The 17,569-nt window shown below is 45.1% G+C and overlaps 2 protein-coding genes and 1 long non-coding RNA gene across 12 annotated transcripts in view; 2 read left to right on the forward strand and 1 right to left on the reverse strand.

The window, feature by feature from the left end:
- The window catches only part of LOC127005071 (nascent polypeptide-associated complex subunit alpha, muscle-specific form-like), a 172,115-nt gene that overhangs the window by 71,631 nt on the left and 82,915 nt on the right, over positions 1–17,569 (forward strand). The window lies entirely within an intron of this gene.
- Positions 11,539–17,492, forward strand: LOC127005074 (uncharacterized). The gene is made up of 2 exons (XR_007758261.1): positions 11,539–11,946; positions 16,282–17,492. It is a non-coding gene; the product is annotated as an uncharacterized LOC127005074 (long non-coding RNA).
- LOC127005072 (putative neutral sphingomyelinase) overlaps positions 14,493–17,569 on the reverse strand; it is a 110,104-nt gene continuing 107,027 nt past the window's right edge. For 2 of the 3 annotated variants that reach the window (XR_007758258.1, XR_007758259.1), the window contains exon 10: positions 14,493–16,825. The gene's annotated coding sequence lies outside the window, so the exon portion shown is untranslated. Of the gene's footprint in view, positions 16,841–17,569 lie in introns of all 3 variants that reach the window. The other variant, XR_007758260.1, reaches the window with a different exon arrangement.

The raw sequence follows: 17,569 nt of genomic DNA on the forward strand, positions 1-17,569 counted from the left end.
TCCCACACCCTTTATAGAGCATCCACGTGGAATCAAAATCTACCTAGTTGCGAGGGAAGGAGGGTCAGGCGAGGGTGTTTGTGTGTTTGTGTATATATAGGAAGATCCATTGATGTTTGTTAGTGTTTGATTGTTTTTTGTTGCTTAGCGGATGTTTTTTATACGTTTTGTGTGCCTGAGAGAGAGAGAGAGAGAGAGAGAGAGAGAGAGAGAGAGAGAGAGAGCATGAGCATATATGAAAACAATTGTGCCTTTATGCTTAAGGAATTCATAGGAGGAAAAAATATGACTAGAAAAGCAAACTTACCAGAGAGAGAGAGAGAGAGAGAGAGAGAGAGAGAGAGAGAGAGAGAGAGAGAGATGCTGAAGCGCTCTTGTTTACCGGAGAGAAAAAGAAAGAAAAGAAAGACAATAAAAGAGGAAAGTGGCTCAAGAGGTGCGAAGAAGAAGAAGAAGAAGAAGAAGAAGAAGAAGAAGAAACCCGAACAGAAAAATGGAATGGCAAGAGAAAACAAGAAAAGGAGAAGAAAGAAGAAGGAAAAGAAGACGTACATGATGATGAAGGAAAAGAAAAAGGAAGAAATGAAGACAACCACAGCATTATTTACTCCTATTTATTATGTACATTGAGTAAGCCAAATTATTAAGTAAGTCAACCCGAGAAAGAGAGAATAAAAGAAAACAACCTGGACTACTTTCTTTACCACCAACACCGAGAGGAGGAGGAGGAGGAGGAAGAGGAGGAGGAGGAGGAAGAGGAGGAGGAAGAAGAAGAGGAGGAGGAAGAGGGGAGTATGCATGGATAGCCTCACATAAAAGCATAAACTAAACAGGGGCAAACAAACACATAAACAAACTCGTAACAAACACGTTGAAAGCATGTATTGAAGCACGAAGTAGAAACGTATGCGCATGACCTTAACTGAGCCCTTGAGAGGAACGAGACTGCGAACGCCAAATTTAATCAAAGAAAACGCAATTAAAGATCAAAGAAAGTGGGAAAACTCTTGCCTCTTGCCTTGCCCGTTAAAATCCGTTCTGAGCATTATCTTGAAGCTCGTATTCTCAGACGTTTCGGGACTTACACACCAACATCTGATAAGGCTTTCCTAGAGGTTGTTGTGGGTATTTCCATGTGTAATTTTATGAGTCTTGTGATAGTTTGACAAGACTTCTGTACCGTGAATGTGATAACCACTCATGAGAACCAGACTAATCTCCTTTGTGAACTTTTTTTTTTACGACAAAGGAGACAGCTCAAGGGCACAAAACAAGGAAACAATAATAAAAAAAGCCCGCTACTCGCTGCTCTTAAATAGTTATTGTGACCCGAAAGCGTGTGTCAATTGCCTTCCCTCTCTTTGATAAGGCTTTTGTAGAGGCTGTTATAGGTATTGCCATGGGTAGTTTTATAAGCCTAGTAGTAGTTTGTCAAGGCACATGAAATAAAAAAATAAAAAAATAAAAAACATGAGATCCTAGCTAATCCCCTTTGTGACCATTGGAAATCTGTTGTGAGAGCCGAAACTGTCTGGGAATACGGGCCTTACTAAATTGTTTCGTGATGCAGTTTTAAACCTTGTCAGATAAACCTTTAAATCCCACCTTTACAAACTAGAGGACATTATATTGAACTTGTAAATGGCACTATCTCTTCTTGTGGCCTTGTTGAAGCTTGTGGACTCGTGAATCTAAAGGGCTCAGGTGAAACATGTATATCCTAACACACCTACACGATTACCTGCCTGTCCTTACCTGCCCGCCTGATTGCATGACTTGATACCTGACTGACTGGCTGACTTCCTCCGTGCACCTGTCTCTTAATTAACCCCTCCGAGTCACCTGTGTATCCACCTGTGCTGAGGATCTAATTAAGGAAAGGTGAGTTGCTTGTCTTGGAGTTTTTGTTGTTGTTGTTGTTGTTGTTGTTGTTGTTGTTTAATGTTTTATTTGTTTTGTTTTATGTTATTGGTGTTTTTTGTGTTGTATTTCCGTGTATGATTTGTATAATTATGGCGTGAAATCTTTGTCTGTTTGTCTGTGTTTGTTCGCGTGCATGTGTGTCTGTCTGTCTGTCTGTTTGTTTGTTGGTATGTGTCTGTTTCTGTTGGTAGTTTTCCGTTTATGTATATATGTATGTATGTATGTATGTATGTATGTTTGATTGTTTAGCTGTCTGTTTGTCTGTCTGTCTGCCTGTCTTGTTGTTTGCTTCTCTATCTGTTTATATATGTTGCCTGTCTGTCTGTCTTTATTTGCTTGTCTGTCATTTAGTATCTGTCTGTCTGTCTGTCTGTCTGCCTGTCTTGTTGTTTGCTTCTCTATCTGTTTATATATGCTGCCTGTCTGTCTGTCTTTATTTGCTTGTCTGTCATTTAGTATCTGTCTATCTGTCTGATTGTCTGCCTCCCCCACCCCTCTCTCTCTCACCTGGACACACCTTTGATTAATTACCTGTCGCTCGTATGATTCTCTCTCTCTCTCTCTCTCTCTCTCTCTCTCTCTCTCTCTCTCTCTCTCTCTCTCTCTCTATCTATCTATCTATCTATCTATCTATCTATCTCTTAGGCGGATAAGGACAGACAATGGCGCCCTTGAAATAGCTTGACACTCGCGATGTTGCTGTGAAAGGATGTCTCACTTCCCGCCTTTGTTAATGCTCTTATCCCGCCCTTCAGCTTCCCTTCTTCTCTCCCCCTCTCCCTCCTTATCTCCCCCTCCTTCTCTCCCCCTCTCCCTTCTTCATTGCCTCATCCTTCGTCTCCCTTATTTTCCATCTCTCTCCTCTATTCGGCACTTCATAACTTGCAATATATTCGTAGTACACATTTCTCTTCTTTTTGTTCCTTTATATTCTTCTTTTTTTCTTTTTGTTCTTTTTTTTCTCGTTTCTGTTCTTGTTCTTATTCTTCCTGTTTTTCTTTTTTTGTCATTATTACTGTTGATTTTTTTGTGTGTTTTTGTTTCTCATTTCCGATTAGTTTTTGTTTTTCGTTACAAGTAATGTTTAGTTTTCTTGTGTGTGTGTGTGTGTGTGTGTGTGTGTGTGTGTGTGTGTGTGTTCTTTTCATCAGCAGTCTGATTTTCTGCTCACCTGACTTTTTCTGTTTTGTCTGTCTCTACTTGCTCCTCTGCCTGTGTTTTTGTGTCTGTCTTTCTGTCTATCTGTCTGTCTGTCTGTCTGTCTGTCGCGTGGTTATTTTCTTAGCACGTTGTTGTTTATCGTTATCCTCGCGTTCTCCCTGACTTTTCTGTTTCCTGTCTTCGCTTTTGTCTGTCCGTTTGTCTCGCCTATTGCGTCTCATCTCTCCACCCTCGTGTATATATAATTTTATGTCTGTTTGCTTATCTATTTGTCTGCTAGCTAATCTGTCTGTCTATTTGCTCCCGTCTCTGCCAATCTGTCAGTCTATCTGCCCGTTAGTTTCCTTCTTCGTCCACATTTCTGTCCGCCTGTCTGTATATATGATCCTTGTCGGTTTGTCTGTTTGCTTCTTTGTTTGTCTTGGATTGGTCTCTGGCGAAACATGTGTGTGTGGTGTGTGTGTGTGTGTGTGTGTGCACCCGCTGACGTGTGCGTGTCGCCGCAGGACCCGCACGACTCCACGCCGTCGCTGGAGGACGTGGTGGCGCTGCCGGACCCCGCGCGCTCCTCGGCGTGGGTGTACCGCCCCGAGGAGGAGAAAGCCGCCGCGCCCCCCGGCCCCCCGGGGATAGACCTACTGTGGGACTGCCCCGACGGTCCTCGAAGGGCCCCCGCCGCCCGCCACGCTTCCTTCGCCACGACAAGGTTCGCCCGCGTGCATCAGCGGCCGCAAAGGGCGCAGACCTTCGCCGTCAGAAGGGACTTGCTGCTGCACGCCTCTGAAGGACGCATCGCCCAGCCTCCCGCCCCTGTCCGATGCCCGGAGCTCCCCGGCACACGCACGTGCCCGCGCTACGCCAAGCCCAGCATGCGCCGCATCTACAGGTCCAACTCGGTGAGCGACAAGACCCTGTTGGGGGAGGCCGCCGCCGCCGCCGCCGAGGCAGGGGCCGCTCTCAGCCGCAGGTTCCACGCGGGCTCCCTCGACGACCTGGACGTGCCGGCCGTGCTGGAGGTGGGCATGACGCGCGAGGTGAGTCGCTCCGAGTACACGCTGGCCACTTGCAGGACCTCCTTCTGCACCGCGCCCTCTACGGCGGACGAGGGTGACGGCGACGATGAGCTGGAGGAGGACGCCGCCCCGCCCGCCGCCACCAGCACGCCGGGGCCACAGCCAGAGGGCAAGGCCGTCCTCTCTTCATTTAGCCCCATCAGTCGCCCTGCCCCGCCGCGCCTCACCAAGCCCAAAGGTCCCGCCCCGCCACCCCCCACCAAGTCCAAGCCGCCCCCACCTCCTGCTGCACCCCTGCAGAGTGAACAAGCCCCGCCGGGCCCCACCAAACCACCAGACGAGACGGACGAGTTCAGCGAAGATGAGAGTGTGGCAGCCTCGGTGGGCCGGGAGGCGGGGGCTGCGATGCCGAGGGACCGCCGCTTACGCCTGCCCAGCGTCGAGGACAGCAACACTGACAGCATCAGTCGTAAGCGCCCCGCCCCACAGCCGCGCACCTCTCGGCCTCACGCCCCGCCACCCCAGGAAGCCGAAGAAGAAGTACCCACAAACACACCCCGTCAACCACCACCGCCGCCGCCGCCGCCGCCGCCGCCCCCTCCATCAGGGGCCAACAAAACTCCCGCCGGCGTCACCAGAATTCCCCGACCCGAAGTCGTTAAGCCGCCACGGCCTTCTGTCGCTGAGAGGAGCCTTCGCCCCCCTGACAGGGCCAGCGACAGCCCCGCCCCGAGGGTACGTCGCAGTGAGGGCGAGGAGGCGGCCACGCTGCGCCGCCTGGAGGAGGTGCTGACGGGGATCCTGGACCGTGGCGGCGCGGCCCCGACGCTCCGGGCCACGCGCTCCGAAGAAAACTTGATGGAGAGCCTGAGAGCCGCGGGGCAGGAGCTGAGGGCGCCGAAGGGCATCTTGAAAAAGAGTCCAGTCAAGCCCAGCCGCTACGAGCAGGAGCATCGCGAGGCCCTGCAGGACTCCCGCGCCCTGCTGGAGCAGCTGCCGCGCGGCGAGCTGCAGCGTCACAAGATCGTGCTGCGGGTGCCCTCCTTCAGGACGGCGGGCTGCCAGACTGAAGCCTCGAGGCCGCTGCGGCGCCGCGCCTCCTGCGCCCAGACCGGCCTGGGCACCTCCCCGAGGCTCAGGGACGCGGCTGACACCACCACCATAGCCCCCACCCCCGCCCCGACGTCCTCCTCTTCCTCCTCTTCTTCCTCCCGTTCCTCATTGACGGAACGTTCCTGGAAGAAGTCCGCCGTCCTTGAATCGTCATCCTCATCGTCAGGATACTCCAGCCCTGAGGTGAGCAGCAAGGCGGCCTCGCCCTCACACTCCGGCCCACCCTCGCCGGCCTCATCCTCGGTGGGTGTAAGTGACGAAGAGGAACGGAGGCGGCGGCGGCGCGCGAAGGACACCAACGTGACGGTCATTGAGGTGAACAAGAACATCAGCGAGACGTCACCGCGGCGCGCGCCCCTGTGGCAGGGCCTCGACGCTGTGCAGCCACCACGCCCGCCCATACCTTACCGCCTGCGGCCACGGTCCGACGCCGGGACACTCCTGGGCAGCCGCGGCGGCTTGCTGGTGCCCGTGCCGCGCCGCGCCGCCCAGCTGCCCCTGTACGAGGACGTGTTCGGGCTGGCGGCGCTCACCGAGAACGTGATGCTGCTCACCGAGGCCATCAACCCCGTGCTGGTGCACACGCGCGGCACCGACGCCCCCGCCGCCGCGCCGCCGCCCGCCTTCGCCGCCCCCACCGGGCCTCGGGTGGTGGACGTCATACCGAAGGCGACGCACGTTGCTGTGGGACGGGCGAACGGCCCATCTGCCCCGCCCCGCCCGCACTCCGCACCCACAGCCTCTCCCTGCCCCGCCCTTCGCCCAAGCCCCGCCCGCCGCCCCCTAGAGTCGTGAGGAGGGTCGCCGAGCACACCCCCGAGGAGGAAGACGAGGAGGAGGAGACGCCGAGCCCCGAGTCCTCCACCGCTGCCTACCTCGCCTCGCTAGAGCTGCTGGCCTCACACTACCGCCACAGGCCCTGGCTAACGCTAAGGCCAGAGAGAGAGAGAGAGAGAGAGAGAGAGAGAGAGAGAGAGAGAGAGAGAGAGAGAGAGAGAGAGAGAGAGAGAGAGAGAGAGAGAGAGAGAGAGAGAGAGAGAGAGAGAGAGAGAGAGAGAGAGAGAGAGAGAGAGAGAGAGAGAGAGAGAGAGAGAGAGAGAGAGAGAGAGAGAGAGAGAGAGAGATTCCATAGCCACTGAACAGCAAAAAAATCAACATTCAGGCAAAGTTTCCCCTCCCACTACAGGATATACTTGGAGAGCGATAGAGTGAGTGACCCGATTAAATGCTGAAAGAAGAGCGTAGATACAACTAATAAAGAATTTGTTAAGTATAGAAAGCAGTGTGTGTATGTGTGTGTGTGTGTGTGTGTGTGTGTGTGTGTGTGTCACAATAAAAATACATATCTTTATTTTTTCAGCAACTACAACTGCAACAACAACTTCTCATGCAACAGCAGAGACAACAACAAACACAACAAAAACAACAACAGCAACAAAACACACACGACTCTGGAGAGATGGCGATCTTTGACGAGGAGGAGGAAGACGAAGAGGAAGAGGAGGAGGAGGTCAACCCGAGAGAGAAGACTCAGCCTCCACTACGACCCTCTTCTGAGCCTTACCTGGAGTCACCTGTGAAGGAAGAAAGTCAGTGCTAACCTGCAGGAGGAGGAGGAGGAGGAGGAGAAGGAGGAGGAGGAAGAGAGATGGAAATATGGAAAATCAGGCAACAGAAAGCTTATTGTCTCATTACGAGGTTGCCCGCTGTGGTGATTTAGTCTGCTCGACAGCCATTTCGTACCCTGAGAGCAGCTGAAAGCACTCCAGTATTCAGTTTACTCTTGACGCAACGAAATGTCGGTCGATTCAGTTTTTGAAGTTGATGGTATTCGCATTTACTACTTCTGCAGGGAGGTTATTCCAATGGCAGATGATTTAGTTAAAAAAATTAATTCCCGCTAATGTCTTTACTTCATCGCCTCGCTTGAATAGGTAGACTGTTATTTCTAGTTTTTAGTTGATTTACATCTCAGAGAACTTGGAGACGACTGAGAAGAAAAATCACAAAGGAAGAAAACAGACGTCATAAATTTGTGCTCTTTAGAACGTATGGAATATTAAGAAAAACATAATTTTGCGTAAACGGGAAAGAAAAACGGGGAAGGAGAAAAATTACGAAGAAAATAGACGTTAAAATGTGTGTGTGTTTGTTCTAGAAGTTATGGAGTTTTAAAAGAATGCAGACTCACAACTTAACATTAAAAAGGAGGAGGAAACATGACGAGGGAAAATTGCCGTGATAATGTGTGTGTTTTAAGGATTTATGGAGTTTCGGGATATACAATAGACATAATTTTCAGCAAACAGAAAAGAAGAAAAAAACCGACCAAGAAAAATACGAGGGAAAATAATAATAAAGTATGCGTTAGAACTTAAGAGAATATACCAGGTGTTCGCAGGTAATAGAGCACAGTTATCACACCTTCGCTTAGCCCCCTGACAACTGTGCACACGAGGAGGTAACGCGAGCAGGTGAACAGGTGAACATGTGCGTGTGAGAAGGTTCCTTATATTGCATGCTCGTCCCTTGCACCTTGCCGCTTCATTTGTGTACGGTGATAGCTTCTCTAAACCAAGGTGTGCAGCGTGGCGTTCTTGAATGTGTGTGTGTGTGTGTGTGTGTGTGTGTGCGTGTGTGTGTGTGTGTGTAGTGATGGTTTTGTGTTCTTGTTGTGGATTTTTGTTGTGTTGCTGTACTGTGTTGTGTTAGTGTGTTGTTTTGTGTTTTGTGTTGCCTCGCTTAAGTGTTCGGGAAGAATAGAAAAAAACAGATAATGTAGTAAAGAAAATAATCAATTGAAAAGGAGAAAGTGAGTGTATAAGATAAAGAGTCTTATACTAAAGAGATGAATAAGAATAAGAGTTATAAAGTAATAGAGAAAAGGAAAAAAATAAACAAAGAAACGGAAATTGAGAAAGAAAAATGAAAATAAACAAAGAAAATAACAAAATAAACAAAATATAGAGATAGACAGAAAGAAAGAAAAGACAAGAAAGAAGAAAGAAAATGAGGATATTAAAGTAAAATGAGAGACAAAGAGACGAATATTAAAGAAGCAGAAAAATATGATAAAAAATAAACCAAATAAAAATGATATAAAGGAAACAGGCTCATCGCTAGTATACCAAAGTCTACCACGAACCAAACCAACAAAAAACGGGAAGCTAGTAACGTAAGAGGATAAAATAGCTTAGTTATTACGAAAGAAAACGGAACTGAACTGTCAATTATTATCTCCGTCTAGGTGTGTGTGTGTGTGTGTGTGTGTGTGTGTGTGTGTGTGTGTGTGTGTTTTGCTATGTAGTTTATCATATCAATATTATTATAGGTATTTTATGGACTCGATGGAGGTGGAATAAGGTGGATGAGGTGGATAATAATGTGGGTGTAGAATGTGGATGTTTACTTTTCACTTCCATAACACATACACACACACACACACACACACACACACACACACACACACACACACACACACACACACACACTTGACACTAACTAACCTTTACCTGAACACTAATGACAACCCACCTGAGCTCTCTGAATACTCGCGTGCTTGGACTCACTTCTCTGGACAGGTGAAGCACTGTTACCAAAAATGTATTATACCCTAGCGTAACTTATTTGACTAGAGGCGTAGAGGAGGAGGGAAGAGGGGGAGGAGGGAGGGAAGGAGGGAAGGAGAAGAACTGAAGGAAGGCGGGATGGGACTTTATTATACATAGAGAAGAAAGCAGAAGGAAGGAAGGAAGGAATTAGAGGAGGAAAATAGGATGGGAATTTTATGATATAGGCAAATATAGATAATATAGAGCTTCATACGCAAAGGGAAGTAGGAAAAGGAGGAAGAAAGGAAGGAGAAAGGAAAGAAAATAGATAAAAAGCAAGATGGAATAAAAGAAAGTAACAGAGGGAGACAGGAGGAAACTTTATTTTTTACTCAGAATAGGAGAGAACTTTAATTATACCCAAACGAGGAGAATTATGATATTATGCGCAAATAAAGAGAACTATATTATACTTAGAGAGGGGGAACTATATTATATACAACTAAGAACTCTATTATAATATGTAGATAAGAGGGAAGAGGGAAGGGGGAGGAGGGGTGAGAGGAGGTAATAGAGGACGAAGGGAAGGGACTTGATATTATACTAGTGATTATAAGGAAATATTTCATACTCTTATTAATATTTATGTTATTTATCTCTTTTATTCATGTACATATAGAGTATAATTCGTACGGCTGAGAGAGAGAGAGAGAGAGAGAGAGAGAGAGAGAGAGAGAGAGAGAGAGAGAGAGAGAGAGAGAGAGAGAGAGAGAGAGAGAGAGTCATACGAGCTACAGGTAATTAATCAAAGGTGTGTCCAGGTAACTTCTAATCACCTTGTAAGTAATTAAGAGAGAGATTAGTCAGGTAAGTGAAAGGCAAAATAAAGTAAATACGAGTGAAATCTTGTCTTTGTAAGTTGAAGAAGGATTTGAATGTCTGTAAGTGGTTCGATTCTAAGTGGTTCGGATTTGAAGGGTTCGAATCCAGGTTCATATGACGGTTCGAAGATGAGAGAATTAGACATGAGTGAATAAATAGTGTGTGTAAAGGACATGAAAAAGAGAAGAAAAAGATCAGAAGAAAAAAAATAAGGAATAAGAGAAGGAGGAGGAAGAAGAAGAGGAGGAACAAGAGGAAGAGGAGGAGGAGGAGGAGTAGGAGGGAAAAGTGGTATCTAATTAAAATTGTATAGTTTGCATGTAGGTAAAGTGTTAAAATGAAAGTATGTAACGTGTGTGTGTGTGTGTGTGTGTGTGTGTGTGTGTGTGTGTGTGTGTGTGTGTGTGTGTGTGTGTGTGTGTGTGTGTGTGTGTGTGTGTGTGTGTGTGTGTGTGTGTGTGTGTGTGTGTGTGTGTGTGTGAAGCATAGTGTATATACTGTATGTTCAACTCATTAATTAACCTTTTCAAACCTGATATATATAAACCTTCTGAATAAACCCACTGAGCTTTTATTTAAGTTCACCTTGATATTACATTCCCCGTGTATTACCTCGTGCAGGCATAGATAGACCTTTATTTCTTTCACGTGTACTTGTAATTATTTCCACCAGGGCAGTATTGATTGACTGACTGACTGATTGACTGACTGACTGATTGACTGACTGACTGATTGACTGACTGACTGATTGACTGACTGACTGACTGTTTGACTGACTGACTGATTGACTGACTGACTGATTGACTGACTGACTGATTGACTGACTGAGTGATGGACTAACTGACTGATTGACTGACTGAGTGATGGACTAACTGACTGATTGACTGACTGACTGATTGATTGACTGACTGATTGACTGACTGATTGATTGACTGACTGACTGACTGATTGACTGACTTACTGATTGACTGACTGACTGATTGACTGACTGACTGATTGACTGACTGACTTACTGATTGACTGACTTACTGATTGACTGACTGACTGATTGACTGACTGACTGACTGACTGACTGATTGACTGACTGACTGATTGACTGACTGACTGACTGATTGACTGACTGACTGATTGACTGACTGACTGATGGACTAACTGACTGATTGACTGACTGACTGATTGACTGACTGACTGATGGACTAACTGACTGATTGACTGACTAATTGATTGACTGACTGACTGATTAATTGACTGACTTACTGATTGATTATATTTTTGGGATTATTTCATCAGGAGACAAGAGCGTGAGACTTCAGTAAACATGTGAAGTAATTAAGAAACACAGAATATCTCGTATATATCTAAATACCAACACAGACTGAGTGGTATTTCATTGTCTGTGTGTAGGGGGAGGAAGGGTAGGGTTGTTTCATCCTTATAATCCTTTCACTAACCTTACATGCGGCCCTGGTAATAGTAGTGGTATTATTATTATTATTATTATTATTATTATTATTATTATTATTATTATTATTATTATTATTATTATTATTATTATTATTATTATTATTATTATTATTATTATTATTATTATTATTATTATTATTATTAGTAATAGTAGTAGTAGTAGTAGTGCAAGATGGCGCCACTATAAACACTCGCCTGCGCCAGGACGGGCTGGGCCGACCATCAGGACTCACCGGAAAGAAGCCTTGGACCAACCATCAGGATCCACCGGGAAGAAGCCTACCGGCGCAATAGGCCGCAATGTATATATATATATATATATATATATATATATATATATATATATATATATATATATATATATATATATATATATATATATATATATATATATATATATATATATATATATAGTAGTAGTGGTAGTGGTAGTTAAATTCACAGTAGTCTTAAGGGTTTGTTATTTAAGATCAAAGACGTCAAGAACACACTAAAAAGAGCTTTACCTCATGAATTTAACGTAAGATATGACATTTAACACACTACATTTTCCTCTCATTTAAATAGCAAGCAAAAATCAAATACGCCTTAAAGACTTAATGAAAAGGGAGGAAGAGGTAATGGTAGTTAGCGGTAGTTCTCTTGTTTAGCCTTCTCCCCCCTCCTCCTGCCCTTCTGCCTGACCCTCCCCCCCCCCGGCCTGAAGGTAGGGGCAGGGCAGGGAGAGGAACACCTGCTTGGAGCCACGCCCAAGAGCCAGTAGGGAAGAGGAATGTGTGGAGGGAGGATGTGTCTGCGTCTTCTTGAGGTCCATTATTTGGCGCTGGAGTTATTTACAGGTAAGTAGATTGTGTGGATTTACGGGTGGGTGTGGGCAGATTATTGTGGGTATGGGTATGTGTGGTTGGGTTATTGTGGAAGTGGGGGTGGGTAGTTGAGAGGGTGGGTTGTGGGTATGAGTGTGTGTGGTTGGGTTATTGTGGAAGTGGGGTGGGTAAGGGGGTGAGGGTGGGTATTGTGGGGATGGGTATGTGTGGTTGGGTTAATGTGGAAGTGGGGGTGGGTAGTTGTGGGGGTGGGTAGTTGTGGGTATGTGGGGGTGGATGGTTGTTAGTTTGTTATTGGGTTGAGTTCCGGTTGTCATCATTACAATAAGAGGTGGCCAAGGCGGTTCCCAGTTCTCTTCATGACGTTACGACTTCAAATATCTGCATTGCTCCCTGACTCAGTGCCTCGAACAGTAGATGCTCGTCTCAGGAAACGAATAGAAAATGACGTTCAAGATATTGTTTGATGCATGACCTAAGGATCGGCAGGGCTTGAGAGGGGTGTGGGTCAGTTGAGGCAGAATTGGTGGAGTCGACCTGGGACAGAGGTGAAACCGCCTAACTGTCATTTACTGTCATTCACTCGCCGTCAACATGTCGGATACCCGGGTGACAGCTTACGCCCGCCGACATGGTTACTGCCCTCAGGCCATGTCTTCTCCATTATGACTATTGTTCTTGATTATCGTACACTTATTGATGCGGTAGATCTATTTCGTAAATACTAATGTATATTTTCTACATACTAACTGGAGACAAACCAATTTCGAGATTTCGCAAGCTCATCACACCACTAATTCACTGATGTTTCTTTGCTTAAATGTTTACCTGCCACCAACCATCACAAACATTCATAGTATTCCTACTTTTAACAGCTAAATAAATGCATATCGAGGATCATTATTGCGGCTAACATCATAATTGTTGACAGCCCCTGCGGAGCGCTGCGGCAGTGGAGCGGGGCCTGAAACCTCATCAACGGTAAACGGTAAAGCAGTGTTTCTCTGTTAACTGTTTTCCGAAACAGAAATACCTATTATGTAAATTGGTTTCAGCAATAGCTTTGATTAGCAATGATGATCTCATAGTTGAACAAAAAATAGGTCTACTACGGTCATTCCAGCCCCCGGAAACCCAAGTGCGCAGAGACCTGACATACAACAGGTATCCGCCATCTTGGTGGCGAGAGAATGAGTTAATGACATTTCGGCGTCTTCATTAGTCAGGTACTGATGTCGATTCCACCCGTTATAGCTCCATGACTGGGTCCCTCCCCTGTACGGCTGGTTCCTGAAGCCTTGCCGTACGCACCCCATTGTTTCTGTTGCATCACTAATTTAAAGGCGATAGTTTGCTAATTTTCACGAGCAAGGGGAACTGCACATCTTGATACTTCAATGGGCAACGGGACGAGAGTAATTGATAACTCGGTCAGTCCAAGATTCGGCTCCTCCGTTGGGGGGAGCCTCTTTTAATCCTGCGGGAACATAGGTCCTTCGTGGCCCTTGACGAGGGTGCGGGGTAAGGAGAGAACCATCTCAGGGGGAGGGTGTGGTTGCTAACAGACACTCGCGGGCTATAGATGACCGGACACTTCGTGCTGGTCAGACCTTGCTGCGCAGCGGGAAGCTTCGGAAACTGCTCCCCGTGACTGCCTGCGTCAAGGTCTTTGAACAAAATGCCGTCGGGTGTCGTCTTGTACATTCGATTCAGCTTGAGCATCTTCATGGTGTGGAGGAGCTGGTGTCCTGCCAAGATGGCAAATAGTAGGCAGTCTTCCATACCCTGTTGAGAGGGCCAAATTACTATGCGTCCACCAGGTCGGTTTCTGCGTCCTTTGTGGCAGCTTGGGTCTGCGTGGCCTGGGGTGACTGGGTCCTCGTCTGGGTGGGTGCTATTGCGAGGCAGGAGGAGCGGTGGAACGCTGTGAGGCGCGTCGACCAGGCTCCGCTTGGGGCAGCCCTTGAACCAGGCGTGGCGTGATATTTCCCGCTGCACACTCCACACTAAGCCCGTTTCCCACAGTACTTTTGCACATGCCCGAAGGCGTGGCATTTGAAATACCGCAGAGGTCTCGAGGTGAACCTCCTGATAGATAATACAACCTAAGAGATTGACCCCGTCATGTCACCTCTACCCATGCCCTACCTGACGTGTGCTTTCCGCGAGCTGCGAGTGACCCGCGCTTTCCTCCTTCATGCGAGGGTGAGGCGCAAGCTCCTAAAGATTTTTGCTTGTCAAGGTTGTTAAACTTTATATACATGAGATTTATTAGTGCGAGTACATAATCTGATCAATGTAATCGATATTCATTCGTCCCCCACGGTGAGACTGATAGCCAAAAATTGGGCTGTCTTATTGACCAATATAAGTAAGGAATTTCCAAGTTTTACAGGAACTGTAGGACAGCAATCCAGTCCCTGTTAGTGTGAACTGGTTAGAGTAACATTAGACTAACGGTACAGTGAGTAATTATGTTCCCGAGTACCAAAATTTCTGGTATTCCCACAAATTACCACACAGTACACTTTGGGGTTAATTTAAGGAAAGTCAAGATACATGCTTAGCTGCATTTAATTGACAATTAATAACGAACATCAAATACACACAGACGTGCACGCACGCACACACACCAAGATCATCACACACCAGCCTCACTTTTGGTCACACGCTTCAATTATTTAAGACAAACAGCATTAACAATGGGGATAATAGGCATGTATGTATTATATTATATATATTAATATGTAACAAATGAAGTATTATATAAAAGAAGCAAGTATTATCAAAACTTGTAAAAAGCAAAGTAAAAAGAAAAATCTGAATTTCATTATTTTTGGTCGATTTATCACATTATGACAGATTGAGCAACACTTCACACACACACACACACACACACACACACACACACACACACACACACACACACACACACACTATAAAATCTTGGTGTAGCGACTGGACATCCCAAGGGCAAGGACAGTGTTGGGTTGGATTGATAAACTGTTGTGGGTGTTAATCGCTAGCAAAGCCCCATTCATTGGCACTGGCACTCCTCACGTAGCAATGGCATGACATGTAAGTCCTCCCTGGTGCTCAGATCATGCCACTCGATGCCTTCTACTAACGACAACCGAGTCAATAAACAAGGCGTCCATTTTAGTTACGAAAAATAACAGTGGGAGAATTTTAATTTTGGTTTAGAAAAATTTACAGCAGGAAATCTAAGTCTGTCCTAATGATCAGTTTCATAAACTTCATAACCTTCAGTTGTGGAATGTGACTATTTCCATCCGAATCAAGTTTCATCTTATATCAGTAGTTTATAAAATACATGATGCATTCATACTAAATCATACCAGTTAGTCATTTGTCTTCCAATATTTAAGGGTTCATTCAGTATGGAAAAAAAATAAATAAAAATAAAATAAAAATAAAAACGATGCTGAAAGCTTTTCCAAATCCTCTCTATTAGTGGGCTGCCTCTTTGGCCAACTGGTTACAGGAGTGGCTTTTGGTCTGACAGGTCATAGGTTTGATCCTTGATGTCGGAAACATTTGTTTCCCCATTTCTGGGTCTGGATCAACTTCTTGTGTGTTATGTGACACACAGTTGTCATGTGGATGCATGGGAAAATGGAATTTTGGGCAACACACTCTTATCCAGTTGCAAGGGGTTTCCATACTAAAAGATTACAGTTCAACTCATTTGTTTAATTAATGTAAAAGTATTCCTTATGAAAAGAAAACAGGCTTTTACCCAGTCAGAAGATTTTCATATTAATACACTAAAACCAATCTGACCACTTGAAAAATTACCTCCAAGTACCTTATAAATTTTCCTTCACCTGAAGGTAGTTTTTATAATCTTTGGTGTCCTGACAGCCATAACAAGACAGTCATCAGCAGGGAGTCTGAGTACCAGTGGCAAGCAGGGAAGACTTTGGTCACATGACAAGCATTATGATAATGTAGTTAAAAGGAATATTACTATCTTGGTGCATGGAATGAGGTTTTGCTGCACGAGACATTAAAACGAACACTGCAAATGCGGAAAGACCACAGTTTCACGACCGTCACAGTCAGTCGTTGCATCGTAGAGTCAGCCGGTAGAAGTCAATCATAATGTCTTTCTCTCAAACAAGTACATAACATTCCTTCCATAGAAATTTGAGTAGGGTATTTTTGCCAATTCATACAGTCAGTCCATTTAGTATTCATGTTAAGCTTCTAGAAAATTGAGCCAAAAATCATTGAAATAGTCTTAAGTTAGATATTGATATATTCATTATTTTGAAATCATAAAATTATCTTTGCAAAAACTTTAAACCATTTTTTTTTTTCCAGATACGAATGCTGTTTGGAATGGCGAGTACAAAGTGGCGAAGACACCCCACGACACAGTAGATACTTAGTTGCCAGAGCTGAATCTTAAAGGCTAGAGTGCTACAAAAATAGAGGCAAGTATGTACAATATGTTGAACTAGAGTTGTAGATCACAGTCCACAGGGGTGAGTTTGACACAAGCTGCTCAAGCCGAGGTACAAAATGACTACCTAGTGTTGGTGATAGTGAGGGAGGTGGACCAAACTGTATGCATCTGCTCAATTAGTACTCACAAATAATTAAGGTGAAAACTGAAAAATGAAAATATAAGAGGCTAAGTACAACAATCTGGCAACGATGAGTAAGGGATATTGACGAAATCGTAGCGCTCGGTTTAATTAGAACATCCAAAAAGAACAAGAAAAAAGGGAGATTGCAGAGATATATAACCCTAATGTTGAATTTCTATGCGGAGTTCAAACAGTACATCCAAAAACTAAAGAAAAACAGTAACTAAGATATAAGAATTAGTTGAATTCAAGTTGATAAAGTCCTTTTTTCGAACCTTAATTTTTCATACCTCAACTCAATTTTTCAGAGTAGATTGTTTCCTTACATTATGAGTACTAATTAAGTTGATGCATGTAATTTGATGAACACACCCTATGCTGAAGAAAAGGATGGGGGGAGGGGGCAAGCAGGAGAGCCACATACAATCTCACACACATACACACACACATCGAGGAGAAATTACCGAGACTGGGATTCTAACATACACACACACAGGCAGGATGAAAGACGGGAAGAGGTAGAGATGATTAAGACACGTACAACACATCAAAGAATACGCTAGGTGCAAATTATACCGCACATATATTCGCTAGATGAAAGACAAGTAAAGGTGGAGATGATTAAGATGAAATGAAGGAAAATGTGTGTATGAGTAAGAGGGGGTAGGAATGGGAAGAGGTGGAGATGACGAAGATAAAATGAATGAGCATGGATAGCAGGATGTGACAGGGTAATGTATGAATGAAGTGTGAAAGGGATGAGAACAGGAGAGGAGGAAAGAAAAAAAACAGACACAGCAGGAAAGTTTATCCACATAGGAGGAAGGGAAGGAATACTGAAGGAATGAATGACAGGAAAAAGTGAAGATGATTGACAAAACGAATTAATAGATAGTGAAACGTATGTCCATGAGATATGAAGGGGATGAGAAGGGGTAGGAATAAGTGGAGATGATAAAATGAATGACACAGAAGGAAGATGTGGCAGGGAAAGGTATGGATGAGGTATGGAGACATGA

The sequence above is a fragment of the Eriocheir sinensis genome, chromosome 29 (genome assembly GCF_024679095.1).
Source record: "Eriocheir sinensis breed Jianghai 21 chromosome 29, ASM2467909v1, whole genome shotgun sequence".
In the NCBI taxonomy this organism is placed as follows: Eukaryota; Metazoa; Arthropoda; class Malacostraca; order Decapoda; family Varunidae; genus Eriocheir; species Eriocheir sinensis.